General features: G+C 38.5%; 1 long non-coding RNA gene across 1 annotated transcript in view; it reads right to left on the bottom strand.

The window, feature by feature from the left end:
* LOC140694290 (uncharacterized) overlaps nt 1-26,018 on the bottom strand; it is a 354,763-nt gene extending 328,745 nt beyond the window's left edge. The window contains exons 1-2 of the long non-coding RNA XR_012070023.1: nt 25,911-26,018; nt 24,609-24,750 (exon numbers count right to left, since the gene is read on the bottom strand). This is a non-coding gene — a long non-coding RNA (uncharacterized lncRNA). The remainder of the gene's footprint in view (nt 1-24,608; nt 24,751-25,910) is intronic.
* Between the last annotated feature and the right edge of the window lie 669 nt (nt 26,019-26,687).

Raw genomic sequence — 26,687 nt, forward strand, 5'->3', positions numbered from 1 at the left:
TATTAAAAAAACAAGTTTAGTCAATCAAGGGATTACACCAATGAAATGCTATTTCTCCTAACTGGTCACTAAATCCTAAACATAAAAAAAAAAAATAATTTTCAGACATTGCCTTCTTGTTTGTAAATGCATGGGTTTTTTTCCTGTTTTTTTTTCCTTTTCTTTTCTGTTAACGATGTCAAACACACAACAAAATATGTACAGTGTTCGTTTTAATACTATTTTTTGAAAATGCACATGTAAACAGTAAACTATTTCCCTGCCATGGTCTGAGCACCTGACGAGGCCAAGCTGTAAAGCTCTATTCCTTAGCTTGCCTTTGATTTCAGAAGTGAAGGTAGTGAAAGCTTAGAGTCTGTGAAGGACAGAAAGTATCACAGGTGTCTGCAGCTAACTGGTCTCCACTGTGTGTTTCTTGGTTGAGCTTTATGTGTTAATTAGCTACAACTATGAAGTTTAAGAGTTTCCATTTTAGAGTTTATATTTAGAATTTTTTAAGAGATGAAATCAGTAAGAATCAAGATTTAACTGGATTATAAAACCAGATATAGTATAATAATAGCTGTAACTAAGTACATGGCCCTTCCTCTGAGCCAGGAAGCCTTCCAAGGAGATTCTGTACATTACTTCGACCCGTCCTTACCACTGTCATGAAGAAGCAACTCTCTTATTCTTATTTTATAGGAAACTATGGCACAGAGAAGTTAAGTTGTCCAAGATCACTCAGGAAGCAAGCTGCTGTGTTCAAATATGAATTTAGGCAAGTTCATTCCCAAGATCTCACTACCACAATGCTGGCCTCTCTAAACAATGGAGCATGCTTTCACAAGTAAAGTAAAATACTTCAAATACATAACTAAAAAAAAAAAGGCAATTTTTTAAATAAGGAAGAACGATAAAGTTAAATGAGTCTTCATCTTCAACTTTTCATCAAGCATGTTCCAATGAAAATTTAAACTAATTAGCTGGCAATTTTAAATTTAAACTTGGTAGTTTAAATGACCAAAAAACTTTTCTTCAGTATTTTTTGTATGCTGCCAATATGATAATTTTTTTTTTTCAGGACTCAAAAGCATTATGAACATCTAATTTTGTCTAAGATTCAGCTTTCATCTCTGAATGTACAGTCTTTCACCAACATATGCTTTTACCCCCATCTTCAGTTGTAAACAATGGGAGCTATTCATAATGGGGATTATTAGAAGCTTATTACATTGTAAAAGACAAATGTCACTGTCTATTGGTAGCTGAACCTCATTTTTTTCCATTTATAAAAGAGGATTTTGACCTGCTCTCTCCATATCTTTTCAGTGCCAACTTTCTGTAGATCTGTGATTCATTTATTAAATCTATATTTGGAGACATTTTCAGATGCTCCTAATAAAAGCATTTTTTCCAAGAGTTATTCATGCTCATAACCTTCTGTCCTGCTGCTGCTGACTGCAAGAACAAACAGCTCTAAATTATCTCAGCTGATGGAAAGAAGCAATAATACAAATGACTCAAAAATCATCTTTTCATAGCTCTAGAATGTTGATACAAAGATATACAGTTTTTTTTTTAATTTTGCAGCAGGAGTGGCAGCAATAAATTTACATTTCCAATTATGTAAAATGACTAGCTCAAACACTGCTCAAACACTGATGGCACCTCAACAAATGTTTCCCTGCTTCTTCTACCCTTTCTCTGACTTTAGGATGAGAGCCATGCTTCTTTGTGCACATCCCAACAGGAAGGGGGAGCAGTGACCGGGACTTAGTTCAAGACAAAGGGGCACTTAGTCTACGATGAAAACGAGGCCGCATGTGAAAAAATGGGAGTCAACTATAAAAACCAATTTGTCTTTCCTTCTACAACTATGTCATTGCAGCTAATTTATATTTTGCATTTTTTTTCGTGTTATGAAAGGATACAAATCAATGCCTCTTATACACTTATACTAGTCTTTTTCTTTTCCCCCTTTTTACTGTTATTATGAAGGAAGGGCCTCACTTCTCTTCTGTGTCCACCATTCCAGGCAGTGCTCCTTCACCTTGGCTGCACATTAGAATAACCAGAGGAGCTTTAAAAACTTCCCTATGCCAGAATGCACCCCAGGCCACTAAGTACCATCAGAGTTTGCAGTGATGGAATCCAGGCACCAACATTTTTTAAGGTCCCCTGGTGATTCCAACATGCAGCCAAAGCTGACAAGTCCAGAAGTAAACAGACTAAAGTGCATCTAAACAGCACCCGCTCTTCCTGGGTAATCTCATCTATCTCCACGTGGGGACACCGCGCCTCCTATTCTGGTCGGACTTGTTCTTCCTGCTCAATCGTGTCCCATTTGTACTCAAGTTCTGCCTGGCGCTGCTTTCAGAACTCCAATAGTAAGGTGACTAACAGAGAGAGAGAACAGCAGAATGTGGATCTTCAGTGAAGACTGATGCTTCAGAAATCTGTACTTAATATTTATTACACTTAACACTTTGGTAAATGGTTAATAAAATCACATTATATTTATAGGCGATACTAAAAAAAATGAGTTAATACCTTTTGTTTAAGAAAAAAGAAAATGTAGATAATTTATTGAACTTTTGGAAACAGACTAGCTCTCTAGCTCAGGGGAAAGGTATTAACGTGATGGTCAGAGGCAGGTGACTGTGTCTGATGCTAAAGTACCTGCTACCAGCACATTATGCCCACTAAAAACACAAATATCGGGGGGAAGGGTGGGTATAGCTCAGTGGTAGAGCACGTGCTAAGCATGTACAAGGTCCTGGGTTCAAGCCCCATTACCTCCATTAAAAAAAAAGTAAAAAAAAGCACAAGTAACTGTCACAATTTAAAAGCACTGCACGGTACACCCTCCAAGCCTTCTCCTCACATCCCTCTGTCTCTTCTGTCCAAAGGACCTGAGGGTGGGGAAGGGGATGAGAATGCTTTAGTAGCCCCTGCATTTCTATTTTCCACCACCACAGTCACACAAACTTAAAATAATATTCTTAAATATGGAAAACTGCCATTTTCCTCAATCATCGGTAAAGTAATTTTTAGAAATCATCATTCTGTTTTAAGACTCGTAACTTTAAATAGCAGACAAAAACAACATGAAATGTTAATTGAAAATGTGGCTTCAGGGTAAATTCCCTAAGCCCTTCTTCCCACCAGACTGTTACCCCTAGGCCCCAACACTAGAGAAATTGCAGAATAACCACTGTGCCCTCCACCATTGCACCTGAGTCTCTACAATGCGCTGAGAATAAAGAGGAAAAAGACACAGTCCCTGCTTCCGGGAGCTCCTAGGTGCACAGGACTCATAGTGAAGTGATGGCTGAGGAGGCGTGTTAAGAGGGCTTGGATAACAGTCAGCAGAGGGTGCTCAGGGCAGAGAGCCGGAACTGTAGCCAAGGCTCTCCCAGAGGAGGGAACCACTGTGCTGAGTTCTGAGATGCCCTAGAAGTGATCAGATGAACGTATAATGTTAAGGCCATTTCTCCCTGGGGAGCTGCGCATGCAAAGGAGGGAGGCCAAACAAAGCCAGGTCCCTTCCAGGAACTGCAAATAGTCTACAAGCGAGCACAGAGTGCGGGAGGCAGATGAGCAACCAGGTGGAGAGATCACAGGTGCACATCACACAGGACCCTGTGTGCCTCCAAGGTAGAGGAGACATGCAAAGTGATCTAGAAAGAGACAAGATAGAGGCAGGGAGGACTATTGGCAGGTTCATGTGAAGGCCTGCTGAGGCCCTGCCAGGAGGAGAGAGAAGAAAACACTTCAGCAGGTGGACGGATTGGCCACAGGTGTGATGGAAGGGCAGGAAGAGGTCAAAGATGCCGGCCAGCTTTCTGGCTTTGGCAGTCTCTAAATTATAGTGCCATTCCCTGAAATAAGAAGGGCAAGAATCTCCTAGCAGAAAACATAGGCAAAACATTATCTGACATACATTTCAAAAATTTTCTCCTAGAAGAAATAAAAGCAAGAATAAACAAATGGGACCTAATGAAACTTACAAGCTTCTGCAGAGCAAAGGAAACCAGAAATAAAACAAGAAGAAAACCTATGGAATGGGAGAAAATTTTTGCAAGTGAAACTGACAAAGGCTTGATCTCCAAAATATATAAGCAGCTCATATGACTCAATAAGTAAAAAATAAATAACCCAATCCAAAAATGGGCAGAAGACCTAAACAAGCAACTCTCCAAGGAAGACATACAAATGATCAAAAAGCACATGAAAAAATGTTCAATATCACTAATTATCAGAGAAATGCAAATCAAAACTACAATGAGGTATCACCTCACACCAGTCAGACTGGCCGTCATTCAAAAATCCACAAATGACAAATGCTGGAGAGGCTGTGGAGAAAGGGGAACCCTCCTACACTGCTGGTGGGACTGCAGTTTGGTGCAGCCACTATGGAAAACAGTGTGGAGATTCCTCAAAAGACTAGGAATAGACTTACCATATGACCCAGGAATCCCACTTCTGGGCTTGAATCCAGAAGGAAATCTACTTCAGGATGACACCTGCACTCCAATGTTCATAGCAGCACTATTTACAATAGCCAAAACATGGAAACAGCCTAAATGTCCATCAACATGTTACTGGATAAAGAAGATGTGGTATATTTATACAATGGAATACTACTCAGCCATAAAAACCAACAACATAATGCCATTTGCAGCAACATGGATGCTCCTGGAGAATGTCATTCTAAGTGAAGTAAGCCAAAAAGAGAAAGAAAAATACCATATGAGATCGCTCATATGTGGAATCTAAAAAACAAAAACAAACAAACAAACAAAAACAAAGCATAAATACAGGACAGAAATAGACTCATGTACAGAGAATACAGACTTGTGGTTACCAGGGGGGTAGAGGGTGGGAAGGGATAGACTGGGATTTCAAAATTGTAGAATAGATAAACAAGATTACACTGTATAGCACAGGGAAATATACACAAAATGTTATGATAAATCACAGAGAAAAAATGTGACAATGAGTGTGTATATGTCCATGAATGACTGAAAAACTGTGCTGAACACTGGAATTTGACACAACATTGTAAAATGATTATAAATCAATAAAAAATGTTAAACAAAAAAAGAAGGGCAGGAAGAAGGGCAAGTCATGAGAGCAGACAACTGATTCAGTTCTGGCTGGGTGCCTGTGGGCTCCAGGAGAGATGTGCAGTAGGCAAATAAAAGTCTAGAAATCGGGAGAAAGTTCTAGGCCGAGCCAAGTAGTTTTCCTGTTTCAAGAGGCTAACGGGTGTGAGTGGACAAGCTCACAAGAGGTGTAAAGGGATAGCTCTCACCCTCCTGCATATGGGAAGCATCTGGGAGCCTTTAAAAAATAGTGCACCACAGCCTGGAGTTGGGTCTTTGTATTGTTTATTGTTTTTTAAACACTGTTTTCCTTTTTGGGGGGGATAGTTAGATTTATTTATTTTAATTGAGGTACTGGGAATTGAACCCAGGACCTCTTTCATGCTAAGCACATGCTCTAACACTGAGCCGAACCCTCCCCACCTTTTTTTGTTTTTAGACATTAGCTCTACCGAGCAGTCAGGGTTGAGAATCAACGTGCAGAGAGCAGAGAGTCTTGGGGGTAGAGAACAAGGAGAAGCTGCCTAGAGTCCTGCAGACCCCACCAGGGGCAGCCGGAGACGCAGGGGGCATCGGACGGGCAGTGAGGAATGTGAACTCAACACTCCCCAATGGTGAAGACGACAAATATGTTTCAAGCACCCACTTCCCAGCAGTGTTTGTTCTGACGTTACTAGTTTTCCAGTAATACTGAGTGAGAATAGAAATAATCTGGACACAGGGATCAAATTCAAATGCTGATTATGATCATACTTAGCTGCGTGATTACTGATTAAAAGTTACTCGTCTGCCACGTGTAAAATGGGGGACCTAGCACCTTGCTCGTGGGCTGCTGTGAGCGTAATGAAATGACATCTATAAAGGCGCTTCTGACTCTCAGAGATAATTGCTACTATTGTCCCCAATTGGGACACCAAGAAACAGAGGCACAGAAAGCTTCAAACATTTGCCCAAGATGAGGGTTGGGATCAGGAATCAAGCCAATGACTTCTTGGATCCAGAGCCCAGGATCTTCTTACGAACAACACGGCACTGCCCAGGCTCCCTGCTCCAAAACCCGCCTCCCTTTGGCTCAGTTCCATGGCACCTGTGCTGCACAGATGTCCTCACTGCCTGCCTGCCCTCCCGGGGTCTGACCCCGGCACTCCTCCCTCCGTCCCACACAGCGCTTCCTTGGGCACACCATCGCTCACGAGGCCATTGCTGTGGCTACTCGGATGTTTACACAGAAACGCAGGTGGTAGCCCAGCTTTTTGCTATAGATGCTGCTGTCAGTGGAGGCAAAGAGCTCACAGTTGGTGGGGGAGGCCACTTGTGGTCTCCTCCTTGGCTGGAGAGCTGGATGAAATCCAGTTTCCCATTGCAACTTAGACATCCAGTATGAGAGATATGTAAGGCCATCTGGCCTCTCAACATAGAAATTATGCCCCCGCAGTCGTTCTTAACATTGTAATCTCCTGGCTCCACCAGGGAGCAGAGGCCATGGCCTGTTGTCCACCAAATTTTGTTTCCTTGCACAACAGCTACAATGGGGTGAGTTAACACCAGACCAGAAAATCTACAAAGCCCTCGTGTACTATTTCCTGACACTTGCAGGTCACCCAAATACCCAGATCCTCCAACTAAACAACTAGTAAGAGGAACTGAGATGGCTCATCTGTCAGACCCCTGATGGCAGGACTGATTTGGCCTCTCCTGCTCTCGGGATGATCCGTTCTCCTTCTGTGTGCCCTTCCCCGAGTGAAAGGGACTGTTCTTTGTTTATGGGCTAGGGAGTATTTGTGGCTGTCTGACCAGAACCTTCAAAAGTAGAGCTCTTGGTGAGAGTGGAAGCATGGCACCCACGTCTCATGAGCTCAGCTACCCAACAGCCTCATCAAGCCAAGACTGTGGCCAACACCAGATGTCCATGCTGTTGAGTGTTGGGTCTGGAGAGCAATGCCTTCACCACTGAGAAGCTGCCCCATCACTTGTGACCTTGTCCCCATCGAGGGGGAGGTGACGCATCCATGGGATGAAAGCCGCGAGGGCACTAGGTGACTGTGGACCAAGCTGTGACTGGCCAGTCCTGCCCCCCCATGTGACCCATGTTAGCCTCAAGTGCAGAAAATCCCCAAAGAGACCCCTGCTTGAATGAATGGGTCACCTATAAGCCAACTGTCCTCGGGCCGCCTAAGAAGCAACACAGTATACACAGTGAGCCACCCACTCACTGAAGTCCCCAAGGCTCACAGCTCCCTAATGTGACACCAGGTACCCCCAGCAAACAGAAGACTCTTACTTTATAATTGACTTGAGAATTCTACTGCCAACACTGCCTTCCACCTTCCACTTATAAAGTTCTTTCCACTCTGTCCTCTGCTCTGCAATTGTGCAATCAGTCCTGAGCTCCTTCATGAGACAGGAGGGAAGGGGGCCGGGCACAGCCATTAAAAGGATGACACAGCCATTAGCACCGAGACAGTGGAAAAGTCAACTCCCAGTAGATCTTGAGCTTCAATACACACTCACTGAAATACAGCAGGATGCTAAAAGGCACTCCCACAGGTGCCAGGACAGGTTCAAGGCTGACCATGAAAGGTCAAAGGGTGAGTGGTGGCCCAATTCCTGGGAATCCCAACACCTTCCCCAAAGCAGTTGGAATAATCCTCACACTTATTAGCATATGAAAATCCTGAGTGCCTAAAAACTAACAACCACACCTCGTGGCTGCTCTCTCTGCTGAGGGAGACAGCCCACACTATGTCAGAGGAGTGTGTAACTATTTTTACTTAAAACTGGAGCACCCAACCCTCACGCCTCATGGCCTTTCTCTTGCCTTCTGAAACAGCCCACTCTGTGTGTGGAGTATATATCTCTCTGAATAAATCTACATTTACTGAACTGTGGCTCTCTCTTGGATTCGTTCCTGTGCAAATCAAGGACCCACACTTCACGAGATGCATCCCAGGGACCCAAATAAGACCTGAGATACGGCCATCCTCTCCCCCACATTTTCCTGTATCATACATTCCTTCCCAAAGGATCTCACCTTGTGCACTCCAAAGTAGACGGCACTCATGTGTCCTGACGTGGATCTGCTTCTGCGTTTATCATTTCTTATGTCCAGTAGAACGTCACCTTCATGAGGACAGGGATTTGGTTCTGTTCACAAAGGAAACACCAGCACATCACAGGTGCTTGAGAAGTATTAGCTGAATGAATGAACTGTGGGAAGTCCTGGGAATTCAACTCGGAACTCCTAGCCACTTGGCTCCAAGCTGACTCCAGTTGCTCCCTCCTACTCATGGCTGACCTCTTGCCACCATTCTCTTCTCTGCCATCACCTGAGCCGGGATGAGCTGAGATGAGCACACACCCCGGAGAGCACGGTGAATGGTTCATGTCGTTGCAACACACTCGCCTTCTGACTGCCAGGGGTTACTTTCGATGGACAAACTGAAGGCAGCACCATGTGCACCGCCCTAACCTACAACTCACTTGAAGCACCAGGACTGCACACAGGGGAAACGCTGGCCCTTTCCAACCTAAGGAGAGGGACTATGAGTGAGAAGAGGGTCTCTGTCAACTAACAGTCTTTTTACAAGCCCAGTCTTAGAAAAGCTCTTTAAAGACACTTTTGGTAACTTCCTTGTATTTCTGTAATCCCTCTAGATTTTGTCATTTTAATCTATGCATCAGAAATACAGATGCTCTTGAAATCTCTATTGATTTTCAATGAAGAAAATCCTCAATTTCCTTCTCTGCTAAGAAAATTACTGCACTATATATTAAAAAAAAGCAGCTTCCTTTCATGAGTTTGTATCTTCAAACACCTAATTTCACAAGAATCAGTGAAGCAGGACATGAAAATCTCGCTGTGCTTTATCACCTACTGGTGGGCAGGAATGAAATGAATGAGTACTGATCTCATGAGACGGGAAGGCTGGGGCTGTCTTATTCCTGCTACAGATGGAAGGGTCCATATCTGTGAGGGGGAGGAAGGACCAAGGATGAGAAACCAACATTTTCTAACCCATTTCTCTTTTTCAGAGTCCCAGACAAAATAGTGTGATTGCATCAACAAAACAAGAACATCTGCACCCTTTTAAATGCACGCTACAAGTTTACTACTACACACGGCACACTGTCATTGAACTAAAGGCTGATGACAGCCAAGAAATTTGCAGGGATCTTATTCTGTGCTCATCCCTTTTTGTCTTTGGAACCTCAGGAAGTTTGCCTCCTCTCCCTGAGTGTCACTTTCCTCATCCTTCAAATGGAAGTGTAACAGTCATTCATTTACTCAGTGTCTATTCGACAACAGGAGACGGCTTATGAAAACAATAATTAAAAAAAAGCAAGACAGCAATTCTAATCTGTGCTGTCTTCCTCCTCCTCCCTGAACATGAACTTACAGGCTAAAATGGCATCTTTCACTAAATCCCGAACTTAAGGAGCAGTTCTGATAAGGAAGTCACAGGACTGCCGTGTAACTGAGAAATGACCCAGTGAAAAAGAGTGAGTTGCCAGCAAATCCTCAAAACCCGTAAGGGTGCAAACCCTGGGAGTTACAGCCATGGGTGGGAGTTCCTTAGTTCCCCATTTCACAAAGCCGAGAACTTTGCAGGGCCCATGAAAGACACAGATAGCCCAGTACAACCACACCATGTTTTGGAGTACACCGGGGCCCCATCGCTGCTGACCTGCACTTCTGTGTGTCCCAGAGCAAGAGCCCTGGGCGGGGGTGACTGTGTTTGAGGCTGGACAAGAACTTCCTGTTCTGTCTCTTTTGCTCTCTCTCTTCCTGCAATAAAACAACTGGTAGGACTCTGGTGGGGAGCACTGCACCCACATTCTCTGGCAAACCACACACCAGACAGCTCTAGCTGATCTGAGAGAGGACTCTTCAATGAACATATATACACCAAAGTCAGGCAGAAGGCTGCTTGTGACCTTGGGAATCCAAACCAGCTTGTCCTGTTAATCAGGATATTACACATCTAAAGAAAGTGTGCACCAGATGAAGACGATGCTTTAGACAGCGTCGGTGGTTATGTCCAGCAGTGTCTAAGGACAAGTCATGCTCTGGTAGATGGAAGCATTTTGGTTGCTTTAAGAGTTTGCTACTGAAGGGCTGGGACATTTCATTGGGCCTTGAAACTCCAGACCCCTTTACTCACAAAGGCAGACAAGGAAGGCGAGCCAGCTCAGCCTTTATTCCAACTTCCTAACCAAAAGGCTATGAGGTTGAAAATATATTTCTCAGACTCTTCTGCAACAAGGGTTCCAAATGTGGCTTTAAAAATGCCCATTAGAGATTGAGATTTGCAAATATTAACTACTATATATAAAAATAGCTTAAAAAATAAATTTCTTCTATATAGCACAGGGAACAATATTTAATATCTTGTAATAAACTTTAGTAAAAAATATGAAAAGGAATTCATAAATATATATGTGAATATGAAGGACTGGAACATTGTGCTGTACATCAGAAATTGATACATTGTAACTGACCATACATCAATTAATATATATATATGTATATATATATAATGCCCATCAGCAGCATGTGAGTGTCACTTAAAGCAGAAACCCAGATGAATGGAGGCAGAGGTGGTGGGAGGAGCTACGTTATTTTGCTGGGGTGGATGCAGCCGGCATGACAGATATCTAGAAGGAATGCTCACAATAGCCACTCACTTATCTGCAAGTGAGTTAGGTTAACAGTTTCCTGAAATCCTCCCCACCCCTCCTGATGAGCCAGGTGTCTGGCGTTTTTCTGGAAATCACTAGGCGCAGCCTGGAACTCAAAGGTAAAAATTAAAAACTGCAGTCAGGCAGCGAAGAGACTGGCAGGACGCGTTGGACAAAAGTAGGTCAGAATCAACAAGGAATGGGGAGGGGATAAAACGTGTGCTGAGGACCCTGACTTCAGGGGTGGATTGTCTATGTTGAGGACTCTGAGTCAGTATGAGTAGATGGATTGGTGTGGACTAAAATGGTGGCCATTGTTCAGATAAGTGTGTGATTTGGAGTATATTTATTTGAGGAGGGTTTTTTTTCCCCATTCAACATTGATCATTTCTAGGGAGCAGAAAAATACTCTGTCACACAACATCTAATGCAAAAGAGATGCTACGGGATGATGGTGGTATGAGAAATTTCAGTACTGCAGTTTCAAGCTTTCCTTAATGTGGTTAACAGCAGTAGGTACTTAAAATAAGGTACTTATTATAAAGACATCATCATATGTACATATCCTTAAAGATACACATATGGTGCTATAAGTGGGCCTGAAATGTGTTCTGCATTCTAAAATCCAATGAAATAAAATCAGTAGCTCAATATGCCTGTCGGCTCTAAAAACATGATGTAGCTCATGATCACAGAAAGATCAGCAAGGAAATTTGAGATTTGTCTTTTCCGGTGTCAAAGTTAGTATTTTTTGCTTTACTTAAAAAGCATACTTTTAATTAGGGCTGTTAGCATCCATTGGTATACAGGGTTCAGTAGATGTGTTCAGATGTTCTAGACAGTGAATCAGAGCAAAGACTGAGGATTAGACAGTAGTTAAATGCCTCACCCGTGTGATCATCATCCACAAACTGGTATACTGAAAACCCTTAAAAGTGAGAACTTCATTAAAGCAACGAAAAGTGAGGGGATAAAATAGCCACAGACTAGTGGAAGTTCATAACTTGTAAAAATGACAAAAGGCTACTCATGGGCATATTTTTAAAAAACCCTTCACTTTAATAAAAAAAAACAACAATCTGACAACAGGTTGCGCACTGCTCCCTGTAGGAGAAGCCATGCAGATGGACCCTTATGTGAATGGGGCTGGAGCTGTAGAATTAGTCTTGCAAGTAACGCAGTTAAAAACAAATGCAAATGGGATACACTTCTAGAATATCTGAGTAAACATCTTGGAAAACTTACTTCTCTATGAAGCAATGACAATGGCAAAATTTGTCAAAATTAACCTCTGTAGAACTCTGGAAATTAAACCAAGACTTCCAGCAATCTGGGGACTGCTTATTTGAGAAAAAAACAGCTAAATCTCCATAAAGATAGTGAGTTTTGTGGCATTGTAACTTGATCTACCTCATCCCTGTATCCTAACCTAAATGGTGGCCTTTAAAAGCAATAGTCTCACAGTCAAGGTAGGGGCAGAAGTGATTTAAAGTTACCCAAGGAATCCTCCCCCAGAAAGCTGTCACTATTTGACCTATCACAAACTCATGCTGTGCAAACAGCCTGTCCCCAGAGTGTGTGTGGGAAACAATCAGCAGTGAGTATTTAACATTACAACCGCCTGAGGCAGCGGGACCAGTATAGGCTAACTAGATACTGACTAGGATACTTAGAAGGCAAAATTGAGTAATGAGACGTTCTGGGGGTGAAGGTAGGGTTAAAAAGCTCCAAAAAATTTTGAGAATTGTAGAAGGCCGTACACATGTGTGGCACAGGGCAAGGAAAGATCTGAGACAACCTTAAGCCTTCAACTCTGGCTGAACTTTAGCTTCTGCATAAGCAAGAACTAAAGGCTACGGAAGAGCTACAGACTGCCTGCCGGTGCTGAGGGTATACCTCAGCACGCAGACACACAGCCACCTGGCATCAGCTCAAATGATTGGCTCCAGGCATTGAAAGAAATCACTGTCAAATCATTATTACAGTGATGACAACTAGGCTTTCTTCACACACACTATCTCATGGCCATGCATGATAAAGAATACAGACTTTACAGAATTTGTTCAGGAATGTAACTAAATAAATAGCTGCAGCAGCAATGACAATGGAAGCAGCAATAAACCCTTGAGATGAGGAAAATATGGCTTTCAGATCTGCCACATTGTAATATTTTAAATGTCCAGTTTTCAACAGAAAATTACATGATGTACAAAGAAACAGAAACGTTTGGCCATAAAAGAGGGGAAAAAGTAGTCAATAGAAACTCCCTGAGGAAGCCCAGACACTGGACTTACTAGACAAAAACATAAATAAGCAATTACACATATGTTAAAAAAACTAACAGAAACCATGCCTAAAGAAATAAATTATGTGAACATCTCATTTTACAGAGAATATCAATAAAAATTTTATATTAAAAACCAACTAGAAATTCTAGAAATACAAATATAATGACTAAAATGAAAACTTCAGTGAGTGGTTTCTCTGTAGATATGAACTTGTTGAAGAAAATGTCAGTTAACTTAAAATTACTGAGATTATCCAGTCTGTGGAACAGAAAGAAAAATGAATGAAAAAAATGAACACTGCGTCAGAGATAGGTGGGACACCATCAACAATACCAATATACACATAATGGGAGCGCAAGAAGGAAGGAGAGAAAAAAAGGGGCAGAAAGAATATATAAAGAAATAATGGCTGAAAACTTTCCAAATTTGATGAAAACTTTAATTTGTACATCCCCGCAGCTCAACAAACTCCACGTGGTATAAACGTAGAGACATCTAAAATAGGCATATCAGACTCAGTGTGTCGAAACACAAGAACAAAGGATCTTGACAGCAGAAAGACAAAAGTGGCTCAACATATAGAAAGGCTCCTCAGTAAGACAGTTGATTTCTCATAAAAAATCATGGAGACTAGAAGGCAATGGGATGGTATCATCAAAGTGATAAAAGGAAAAGACTGTCACCAAGTATTTTATAGCCAGCAATATGATTCTTTAAAAAAATTAAAGGAGAAATTAAGACACTCCTACAAAAAATCTGAAACAATCCATTGCTAGCAGACCTACCCGACAAGAAATACTAAGGATAGTCCAGCAGCTGTAAATGAAAGGACACTCACCTGAAAAATAAAGAGCACTACTACATGAGTAAAAAAATAAAACAGTATAAATTGAGTATTACATGTAAATGTTTTGTTCTATTTGATGTAAAGGACAACTGCATAAAACAATACTTATGAAACTGTGTAGATGCACTTATAAATGCATAAAGGTGTAATTTGTAAGACAGTGACATCATGAGGGGGGGAGGGAAAAGATTGATACCAAAGCAAAGTTTTGGTGTACTATTGAAATTAAGTTGGCATTCATGTGAACTAGATTGCTTTAAAACAAGATGTTAATTATAATCTCCAGAGCAATGGAGGAGAAGTAAGGAGGAGGAAGAGGAGGAGGAGGAAAAAGATAAAATAAACAACAAATTAAAATGGCACACTTGAAAATGCCTACTTTGTACAAAAAAGTGTAGTAATAGAGGAATGGGGAAAAAAGACATATAGAAAGTAGATAGCAGATGTAACTTCAACCTGATAAGAAATTACATTAATGTAAATGAATTAAACATTCTAATCAAAATACTAAAGGCAGAAATAAAAGGAATAGAGAATAGATGAACAACAGAGAATAATCAACAAAAAGAAAAGTTGGTTCTTTGAAAAGATCAACAAAATTGACAAATTTTTAGCTAATATTAAAAAAAAGTGAGAAGATTCAAATTACTAAAATGAGAAATGAAAGGAAGGATGTCACTACTGCCCTTACAAAGATAACAAGGAATATAAGGGAATATTATGGATAATTATATAGCCAATGAATGAGATAATCTAGATGAAATGGATAAATTCCTAGAAGGACATAAATGGCTGAAGCTAATTCAAGGAGAAATAGAAAACTCAAATAATCCTACAGTAAGTAGTGACTGAAATAGCAATCCAAAACATTCACACAAAGAAATGCTAGGCCTGTATGGCTTTGCTGGTGAATTCCATTAACTACTTAAAGAAAAAACAAAAATAAAAACAAACAAAAAAAGAAAACAATGCTTCACAAACTCGTCTAAAAATAAAGAGGAGGGAACACTTCCCAATTCATTCAATGAGACTAGTATCACACTGATACCAAAACCAGACAAAAGCATCACAAGAAATCTAAAGACTATCTCTTATGAATATAAATGCCAAAATCCTCAACAGAATACAAGCAAATCCAATCCAGTAACATATAAAATAGATCACAATTAAGAGGGATGCATCCAGGTATGCAAAGGCAGTTCAACAAACAATAGTCAATTCATGTAATACGCCATATTAATAGAAAAATGGATAAAAACTAGAAATAGAAGAGAACTTCCTCAATTTGACAGAGAACATCTATGAAAAACCTGGAGTAAAGATCATACATATTGTTGAAAGACTGAATTATTTCCTCCCACAATCAACATTGTACTAGAGGTTCTAGTCAAAGCAAACAGACAAAGAAAATAAAGCCTCTAGATTAGAAAGAAACAAATAAAAGTGTTTCGATTCCAGAAGACATGATATTATATATTGAAATCACAAGGAATCCACAAAGGAAAAAAAGAGAGAAAAGAAAAAAATCCTATTAAAATTAATAACCCAGTCTGACCAAAATTGTAGGACACAAATCAATATATAAAAAAGTAATTATATTTGTATACAACAGCAGTGAATAACCAAAAAATAAAATGGAGGAAACATTTTCATTTACAATAGCATCAAAAAGAATAAAATACTTAGGAATATTAAGAAAAACATGTGGAATACTGAAACTTGTATATAGAAAAATAAAATACTAGTGATAGAAGTTAAAAATGACCTTAAATAAATGGAAAGCTCTTCTGTGTTCATGGATCAGAAGCCTTATTAATGTTAGAATGGCCATTGTCCTCAAAATGACCTATAGATGCAATGCAACTCTGGCTTTTTGGCAGAAATGAACAAGCTGATCCTAAAACTAATATGGAAATGCAAGATACCCAGAATAGTCAAAACAATCTTGAAAAAGAACAAAGTTTTGAAGTTTCCAAATTCAAAACTCACTAACAAAACTCATCCACACAGTGTGGTACTTGCATAAAGGACAGAAAAATAGATTGAGAGAAAAGAACTGAGAGTCCATAAACAATCTCTTACACGTAACCATTTAATTTTTGAAAAAGGTGCCATGACAATCCAATGGGGAAAAAATAATCTTTACAAAAATGATGCTGGGACTCCTGCACATACACCTGGAAAGAAAGAAAACTGAACTTTTACCTTAACACCATTTATCAAAGTTAACTGAAAATAAATCACAAACCTGAAACTATAAAACTTTTAGAAAATGAACAATGAGAAAATCTTCAGGACTTTGGATTACAAATACTTGTAATATATGACACCAAAAGCACAAACAACAAAAGAAAAAAAATCAAGTAAACTGGAATTCAGTAAAATTAAAATCTTCTGTGCTTCAAAGGACTTCATCAAGAAAGTAAGAAGACAATCCACAGGATGGATGAAATTATTTCCAATATTTTCCCTGATAAGGGACTTTTATCCAGAATAGACAAAGAAGACTTAAAACATGACAATACAAAGACAAATACAATAAAATTGGGCAAAGAATTTGAATACATATTTCTCCAAAAAAACCTATGAATGGGAAATAAGCACATAAAAAGATGTTCAACATCAGTAGGCATCAGGGAAACAGAAATCAAAAGTACAATGACATGCCACTTCATACCAACTAGGATGACAAATATATATGATATAGGATATATAAATATGTATCTATAAACCCGGTAATAAATAGTGTTGATGATGATGTGGAGAAACTGGACTCCTCATACATTACTACTGGAAATATAAAATGGTGCAGTCACTTTAAAAACTACTTTAGCAATTCCTCAAAATGTTAAAAGTAGAATAAATCCCAGCAATTCCATTTTCTGATATATCGTCAAGAGAACTGAAAATATGTGTTCACACAAAAACTTGTCCATGAGCATTTACAGCAGAATTATTCATCATCAACTGATGGATGGACAAGCAATGTGGAGTATTTATAACAATGGCATATTATTTGAACACAAAAAGGAATTTGGGTACTGATATATGCTACACCATGGATGAGCCTAGACAACGTCACACTAAATGAAAGACGACAAACAAATAAGGCGGCATACTGTATGTTTCTACTTATATGAAATGCCCAGAACAGGCAAGTCCATAGAGGCAGAAAGTAGAGTGGTGGCTGCTGGGGGCTAAGGGAAAGAAGGTTAGGGACTGACTTATTAAAGGGTAACCGTTCCTTTTGGGGGTGATGGCTACAAAGCCCTGAAATGTACTTAAAACCCTAATGCACACTTTCAAATGCTGCATTTTATGGTATGTGAATTATATCTCCATAAAGCTGTTATTCTTGAAGCTGAGCCCACCTATGGAGCAAATGGCATATCACTGACTGCGACATCTGGAGGGGGAGTGACCCACCTGCCCACCACGAAGGAGAGCAGCACCTGACCCAGTGTTGGAGGGGCACAATATTCTTGCTGACGGACACTGTGAGTAGCACAGACAAGGGGGCCAACAGAGCAAGCTGAGTTTGTGAAACAGGGTGAAGATACAAACACCTCTCAATAAAACCATTAAGAGTGCACAGTCTCTAAGAGAATGCATCTTTGTTTTTTAAATCTTTTTATACCTGTTTTATGTTCTATTACCTTATTAATCCTTAGTGTTTAAAAAGTTCTCTACGTTTACACTTCTCATTTCATTTTTAGTTCTCTTGGTTTTGATCTGTTATTGATTATTCACAGGTTTTAAATATTGTGTTTTGATATTTTTCTTCATTTTATTAAGGCTTTTAAAAGACATCTCAACTCGACTGCTATTCTGCTTCAACTTGCTCTTCTATTACTGATTATACACTGTTTTCAAACCTTCTTTTCCTCCATTCTTTTAAAATTCTCTCTCTCTCTCGTTTTTAAGTTTTATTTCCACATAGGCTTTAGATAGATAAATGAATAAACTCATTTAAGGACCACAATAGATAACTGATATACCTTAAGCCACAGTGCCAGAGAGATATGAGCAGTATGAAAAAGCAGAGGAAGTATTCCCAATTAAAAGAGCAAGAGAAATCCCCTGAAAGAACGATCAATGAAATAGACATTGATGGCCTACTAGATCAAGATTTCAAAAAAGAAGTGATCAAATTACTGAAGGAACTAAAAAAGATAGTGTATAGAGACATAAAATATGTCAAAAACAAAATATGTAGCTATAAAGAAGAGCCAATTAGAATTGTTAAATTCATTGGCTGAAATGAGATCTGACCTAAAGGCTGTAAAAATCAGGCTAGATAATGCAGAGGAACGACTAAGTGACCTAGAAGAGAGGACAACAGAAAGTACCCAATCAGAATAGCTGAGAGAAAAACAAATATAAAACAATGAAAGCAATGTAAGGAACCTATGGGATAATATAAAGCATGCCAATCTATGCATAATAGGGGTTCCAGAAGGGGAAGAAAGAACAAAGGGGATGGAAAAGGTATTTAAAGAAATCATGACTGAAAACTTCCCAAACCTAAAGAAGGATTCAGACACCCAAGCACAGGAGGCTCAGAGGTTCCCAGACAGGAAGAGCCTAAAGAGACCCACACAAAGACATATCATAATCAAGATGGCCAGACTGAAGGATAAAGAAATGATTCTAAGGGCAGCAAGAGAAAAACAAAGAGTGAGTTAGAAGAGAAGGCTCTCAGCTGATTTCACTACAGAAGCACTACAGGCCAGAAGGAAGTGGCAAGATATATTCAAAGTTCTTAATGAAAAAAAGGATGCAGTCTAGGATACTTTCTCCAGCAAGGCTATCCTTTAGAATAGAAGGAGAGATAAAGAATTTCACAGAGAAGCAAAAACTAAAAGACTTCAGCAACACTAAACCCATGCAAAAAAAATATTGAAAGGTCTACTCTAAATAGAAAAGAAGCAGGATGCTACATAAATGAGAACTCATAAATGGAAAGGTGATAACTACCATGATTTACAAATAGAATAAACATGAAACTGTAAAAGAAGATATCTAAATCATTGAGTGGGAGAGGGAAGAAAGAAAATATAGAGTATTTTTTCTTTCTTCTTTTTTTTTAAATATTTTATTCTTGGTAGAATGGGTTTGAGATTACATTTCTATCTGTTTAGTACACACAGTTAGAGTAATTGGTTAACAAACTTACAAAAATGTAACCACAAGCCAAAAACTTACAAGTGAGTCATAAAAACTAAATACAATCCAAGATGATACAAAACAAAGTTACCATACCACAAAAGGAAGAAGAAAGGAACAAAGAAGAAATACCAAATCAACTGCAAAAATAAGTTCAAAATAGCAATAAACACTCATCTATCATTAATTATTGTAAATGATAATGGACTAAATCCTCCAGTCAAAAGACAGAGTGGCCCCAGGAATCCCACTCCTGGGCTTGTACCCAGAAGGAAATCTACTTCAGGATGACACCTGCACCCCAATGTTCATAGCAGCACTATTTACAATAGCCAAAACATGGAAACAACCTAAATGTCCATCAACAGGTGACTGGATAAAGAAGATGTGGTATATTTACACAATGGAATACTACTCAGCCATAAAAACCGACAACATAATGCCATTTGCAACAACATGGATGCTCCTAGAGAATGTCATTCTAAGTGAAGTAAGCCAGAAAGAGAAAGAAAAATACCATATGAGATCGCTCATATGTGGAATCTAAAAAACAAAAACAAAGCATAAATACAGGACAGAAATGGACTCATGGACAGAGAATACAGACTTGTGGTTACCGGGGGGGGGGTAGAGGATGGGAAGGGATAGACTGGGATTTCAAAATTGTAGAACAGATAAACAAGATTACACTGTATAGCACAGGGAAATATACACAAAATGTTATGATAAATCACAGAGAAAAAAATGTGACAATGAGTGTGTATATGTCCATGTATGACTGAAAAATTGTACTGAACACTGGAATTTGACACAACACTGTAAAATGATTATGAATCAATAAAAATGTAAAAAAAAAAGACAGAGTGGCAGACTGGATAATAAAGCAAGAACCTTCAATATTCTGCATACAAGAGACACACTTTAGGGAGAAGGACCCATATATATTGAGAGTGAATGGACGGAAAAGGATATTCCTTGCAACTGGAAATGCCAAAAAAGCAGATGTAACAGTACTGATTTGAGACAAAATAGACTTTAAAACAAGGGTCATAAAGAAAGATAAACAAAAACATTTTATAATGATTAAGGGAGCAATACAAGATGAGGATATTACAATCATTAGTATATATGCACCCAACATGAGCACCCAAGTACATAAAACAACTTCTAACAGAGATAAAGGGGGAAACTGATGGGAATACAATCATTGTCAGAAATTTTAACACCACATTAACATCACTAGACAGATCTTCCAGAAAGAAAATAAAGAATACAACAGAGAAATTAAATGATTCAATAGAAAAATTAGATTTAGTGGATATTTTCAGAGCACTACAACCCCCTAGAATAGGATATATATTCTTTTTAAGTGCACGTGGAACATTTTCTAGGATTGATCATGTTCTTGTTCACAAAAGAAGCCTCAACAATTTTAAGAACATAGAAATTATCTCAAGCAACTTTACTGACAACAATGCTGTTGAAACTAGAAATCAACTAAGGAGAAACAAAGGAGAAAAAAGGGAAAGCATAGAGATTAAACAACATGCTATTAAAAAACCAATGGGTCAATGATGAAATCAAAGTTGAAATTAAAGAATACCTTGAGACAAATGAAAATGAAAACAACCACACAAAACTTTTGGGACGCAGCAAAAGCAGTGCTAAGAGGAAAGTTTAGGGCGATACAGGCCTTCCTCAAATAAGAACAATATCAAATAAACAATCTAACCCACCAGTTAAAAGAACTAGAAACAGAAGAGCAAAAACACCCAAAAGTCAGCAGAAGGAAGGAAACAATAAAGATCAGGGAGGAAATAAATAAAATAGAGATTAAAAAAGATAAAGAAAATAATCAAACCAAAAGCTGGTTTTTTGAAAGAGTAAATTAAATCGACAAACCTCTGGCCAAACTCACAAAGAAGAAAAAAGAGAGAACACAAATTTGCAAAATAAGAAAGGAAATGGAGAAATTACATCAAATAACATAGAAATACTGAATATCGTATGAGAATATCATGAAAAACTACATGGAAAAAATGGATAACCGAGAGGAGATGGACAAGTTTCTGGAAACATACATACCACCAAGTCTGAATCAAGAAGAAACTGACCACTTGAACAACTTGATCACTAGGAATGAAATCGAATAAACAATAAAAAAAAATCCCTACAAATAAAAGTCCAGTACTGGACAGCTTCACCGGGTAATTCTAACACACACACAAAAAAGAACTCATACCAGTCCTTCTCAAACTCTTCCAGAAGATTGAAAAGAAGGAATATTCCCAGACACTTTCTACGAAGCCACCATCACTCTGATAGAAAAACCAGGCAAAGACACCACCAAAAAAGAGAATTACAGACCAATATCACTGATGAACACAGATGCAAAAGGTCCTTACCAAAATACTAGCAAATAGAATCCAACAGAACATAAAAAAGATTATACATCATGCTCAAATGGGGTTCATCTCAGGGACACAAGGGTGGTTCAACATATGCAAATCAATCACTGTAATACTTCACATCAACAAGAGAAAGGACAAAAACCACATGTTCATCTCAATAGATGCAGAAAAGTTTTTGATAAAATTCAACACCCATTTATGATAAAAATTCTCACAAAAGTGGGTATTGAGGGAGCATATCTCAACATCATAAAAGCTATATATGACAAACATATAGCCAGCATAGTTCTCAACGGTGAAAAACTCAAAAGCTTCCCACTAAAATCTGGGACAAGACAAGGATGCCCACTATCACCACTCCTATTCAATATAGTCCTGGAATTCCTAGTCACAGCAATCAGGCAAGAGAAAAAAATAAAAGGGATCCAAATTGGAAAAGAAGAGGTAAAAGTGTCATTATATGCTGACGACATGTTACTATATATAGAAAACCCTTAAAGGGCCACAAAAAAGCTACTAGAGCTGATCGAAGAATTCAGCAAGGTAGCAGGTTACAAAATTAATGTTCAAAAATCAGTTGCCTTTCTTTACACTAACGATAAATCAACAGAAAAAGAAAGTAAAGAAACAATCCCCTTTAAAATAGCACCCAAAGTAATAAAATATCTGGGAATAAATCTAACCAAGGAGGTGAAAGAATTATACACAGAAAACTATAAACCATTGATGAAGGAAATTAAAGAAGACTTTTAAAAAATGGAAAGATATTTCATGCTCTTGGATTGGAAGATTCAATATTGTTAAAATGGTCACACTGCCCAAGGCAATCTACAGATTTAATGCAATCCCTATCCAATTACCCAGGACATATTTCACAGAACTAGAACAAATCATAATAAAATTTATATGGAACCATCAAAGACCTAGAATTGCTAAAGCATTACTGAAGAGAAAGAAAGAGGCTGGAGGAATAACTCTCCCAGACTTCAGACAATACTATAGAGCTACAGTCATCAAGACAGCATGGTATTGGTACCAAAACAGACCTATAGACCAATGGAACAGAATAGAGAGCCCAGAAATGAACCCACAAACTTTTGGTCAACTCATCTTCAACAAAGGAGGCAAGAAAATACATTGGAATAAAGACAGTCTCTTCAGCAAATGGTGTTGGGAAAACTGGACAGCAGCATGTAAAACAATGAAGCTAGAACACACCCTTACACCATATACAAAAATCAACTCAAAATGGATTAAAGACTTAAACATAAGACAAGATACAATAAACCTCCTAGAGGAAAACATAGGCAAAACATTATCTGACATGCATTTCAAAAATTTTCTCCTAGAAGTAATAAAAGCAAGAATAAACAAATGGGACCTAATGAAACTTACAAGCTTCTGCAGAGCAAAGGAAACCAGAAATAAAACAAGAAGAAAACCTATGGAATGGGAGAAAATTTTTGCAAGTGAAACCGACAAAGGCTTGATCTCCAGAATATATAAGCAGCTCATACGACTCAATAAGAAAAAAATAAACAACCCAATCCAAAAATGGGCAGAAGACCTAAACAAGCAACTCTCCAAGGAAGACATAGAAATGATCAAAAGGCACATGAAAAAATGTTCAATATCACTAATTATCAGAGAAATGCAAATCAAAACTACAATGAGGTACCACCTCACACCAGTCAGAATGGCCGTCATTCAAAAATCCACAAATGACAAATGCTGGAGAGGCTGTGGAGAAAGGGGAACCCTCCTACACTGCTGGTGGGACTGCAGTTTGGTGCAGCCACTATGGAAAACAGTGTGGAGATTCCTCAAAAGACTAGGAATAGACTTACCATATGACCCAGGAATCCCACTCCTGGGCTTGTACCCAGAAGGAAATCTACTTCAGGGTGACACCTGCACCCCAATGTTCATAGCAGCACTATTTACAATAGCCAAAACACGGAAACAACCTAAATGTCCATCAACAGGTGACTGGATAAAGAAGATGTGGTATATTTATACAATGGAATACTACTCAGCCATAAAAACCAACAACATAACGCCATTTGCAGCAACATGGATGATCCTAGAGAATGTCATTCTAAGTGAAGTAAGCCAGAAAGAGAAAGAAAAATACTATATGAGATCGCTCATATGTGGAATCTAAAAAACAAAAACAAACAAAAACAAAGCATAAATACAGGACAGAAATAGACTCATGGACAGAGAATACAGACTTGTGGTTACCGGAGGGGGGGTAGAGGGTGGGAAAGGATAGACTGGGATTTCAAAATTGTAGAATAGATAAACAAGATTACACTGTATAGCACAGGGAAATATACACAAAATGTTATGATAAATCACAGAGAAAAAAATGTGACAATGAGTGTGTATATGTCCATGAATGACTGAAAAATTGTGCTGAACACTGGAATTTGACACAACACTGTAAAATGAGTATGAATGAATAAAAAATGTAAAAAAAAATACAAACCAATTTGAACCTGTTGAAAAGACATTTGCTCAAAACAGCACGGTAGCAATGAAGTTGCTCTGGCTGGCACGGATTTATTGGATTCCTGTGAGTGCTGGACTCCTCACATGGAATTCCCTTGGCACTCCAGGACGCCTGTGGTTGTCCCCATGGGTTTGTGGCCATATGTGGCACACACAAGTCTCTGGCTTTGCCACAATTTCAATGCCTTTTTTGGCTTATGAAAGGTTTTGCACTCAAATGGAGTTTTCTTGAGTCCACTCACTGATGTCATTTACCAGATTTATAGTCCAGATCTGACATTCTGGACTCTTAAAATCTTGCAGACATTCAAATGTTTCAGGTTTGGATGTGTATTCACCTCTGGAGGCCTGGACCATATTCGATAATGCCACCCGGACAAGTTCAGCAAAATGCAAAGAAATTTTTCTCTCTGCTAGACTGAAATGTCTATGAAGGTATAAAAACTTCTGCATCTACAAATGTAGGGAACCAACTCATCAATAACATATCTATCCATAATGCATGGACATTTAAAAAAAAGTACTGTATTTACTCCTATCAAATTCTTTCTGGCTTTTGCCAAATTGTGTCCTAAACTGTAAGGAAAGTATATAAATTTAGAGAATTTTTGACCTTTTAAGAGAGAAAGGAACCCTCCTACTCGGTTGGTGGGAATGTAAATTGTGCAGCCACTTTGGAGGACAGTATAGAGTTTCCATAAAAAACTGAAAATAGACTTCCGTGTGATCCAGCAATCCCATTCATGGGTATATTTCTGGAGAAAAATATAATTCAAAAAGACACATGCACCCCAATGTTCACAGCAGCACTATTTACAATAGCCAAAACACTGAAACAACCCACGTGTTCACTGACAGATGACTGGATAAAGAAGTTGTGGTATATTATATATATATATATATACACATATATGCATGTATATACACACAGATATACACACATGAACACACACACAATGGAATACTGATCAGCCATAAAAAATAAAATAATGCCATTTGCAATAACATGGATGGACCTACAGGGTATTATGCATAGTGAAATAAGTCAGAGAAAGAAAAACAAATATTCTATGTATTAACTTATATGTATATATAAAAAATTGAACAAATTAATTACTATAATAAAACAGAAATAGACTCACAGGTACATAGAACAGACTGGTGGTTACCAATGGGGAGAAGGAGGAGAGGGGAGGCAGGAAAGGTGTAGGGTATTGAGAGGTAAAAATTACTATGTATAAATTGGATAGCTTACAGGGCTGTATCATACAGCACAGGGAAATATAGCCATTATTTTATGGTGACTTTAAATGGAATATAATCTCTAAAAATGTTGAGCCTCTGTGTTGCACACCTGAAAATATTATGATGTAAATCAACTATTCAATTACAAAATTTTTCATCAAAGTTTTCTTTTCATATTATTTGCAATAAGTTAGAAGCCAGAACTGTCAATAGAAACATAGTGTAAGTCACAATTTTCCAGTAATACTATTTAGAAAATAAAAAGGAACAAGTGAAATTAATTCCAGTAATAATTATATTTATCCCAAAATATCCAATATACTATCATTTCAAAAGTGTGATTGACACTTTTAAAACTTATTAATAAATATTTTACATTAGTTTTGTTGTATGAAGTCTTAAAAATCTATTATGTATTTTCCACTTATAGAACATCTCAATTCAAAATAGCCACATGTGGCTAGTGGCTACTATACTAGACAGAGCAGATTACACCATTCACACTTCTGATAAATTACCTTCTGTTACTTATTTTAAAAACTTGCAGAAAAGGCTTTAGATATTCCCTATATCAAACAAAGCAACCTTGACGGGTGGGGAGTATCTTCATTATAAAGTGAAAAATAAAGGTAAGAGAGCCATGGTTACATGTATGTTAATGAAACAATACCTTCTTAATTCATTCAGGACTTTACAATCTTTCTTCATATGCCAAGGATTCACTGTCACTGTACAATATTTTTCACTGTTATTATCTTTGGAATTGAGAGGCTTCTGATGAACCTGCTTTGTGCATCTGTACATAAAAGAAAACAACAAAACAGCTACAAGAGCTACAGTGAATGCCCCCCCATTAATTTAGAAGAAGTCTCACAGTATTTCCCAACATAAAGGCTAAAATATAATTCAGAACACTTTGTGATGGTCAGCATGATTTTAACAAAAAAGTAGATAATTACCTCCCTGGTGTCAAAGCTCTTTCAGAGATGGGCACCCGAAATTTAGTAAAAATGATTTTGCATATATCTTTGAAAGAAATGCTAAGAAATGATCTTTTCTGTTGGAAATTAGCCTGCTTTTACATTCTGCAGTAGGCATACGTGTTTACAAACCAGGCAGGAACTGGATCATATTTTACACATACTTTAGAAACTGATTTGAATTTTGCTCTCTACCTGCAAGGCTATTTCTTACATAATTACATAAGCTGGCCACTATACTAAATTTTGTTTCCCTGTTTGCTTAATCCTCACAACAACTCTGTAAGCTGCTATTATTACCCCCATATAACAGATAAAGAGCTTGAGGCAGAAAATAATTTGGGTAACTTGGTAACTGGTGGAGCTGGGTAAGACTGAAGCCAGTCTGACACTCAAGTCCATTCTTCTCACTGATGTCTGATACTGCTACCTACATTCAGCAATGACAACTGAATTCATATTTAAGT

The sequence above is a fragment of the Vicugna pacos genome, unplaced genomic scaffold (assembly GCF_048564905.1).
Source record: "Vicugna pacos unplaced genomic scaffold, VicPac4 scaffold_21, whole genome shotgun sequence".
Classification (NCBI taxonomy): Eukaryota; Metazoa; Chordata; class Mammalia; order Artiodactyla; family Camelidae; genus Vicugna; species Vicugna pacos.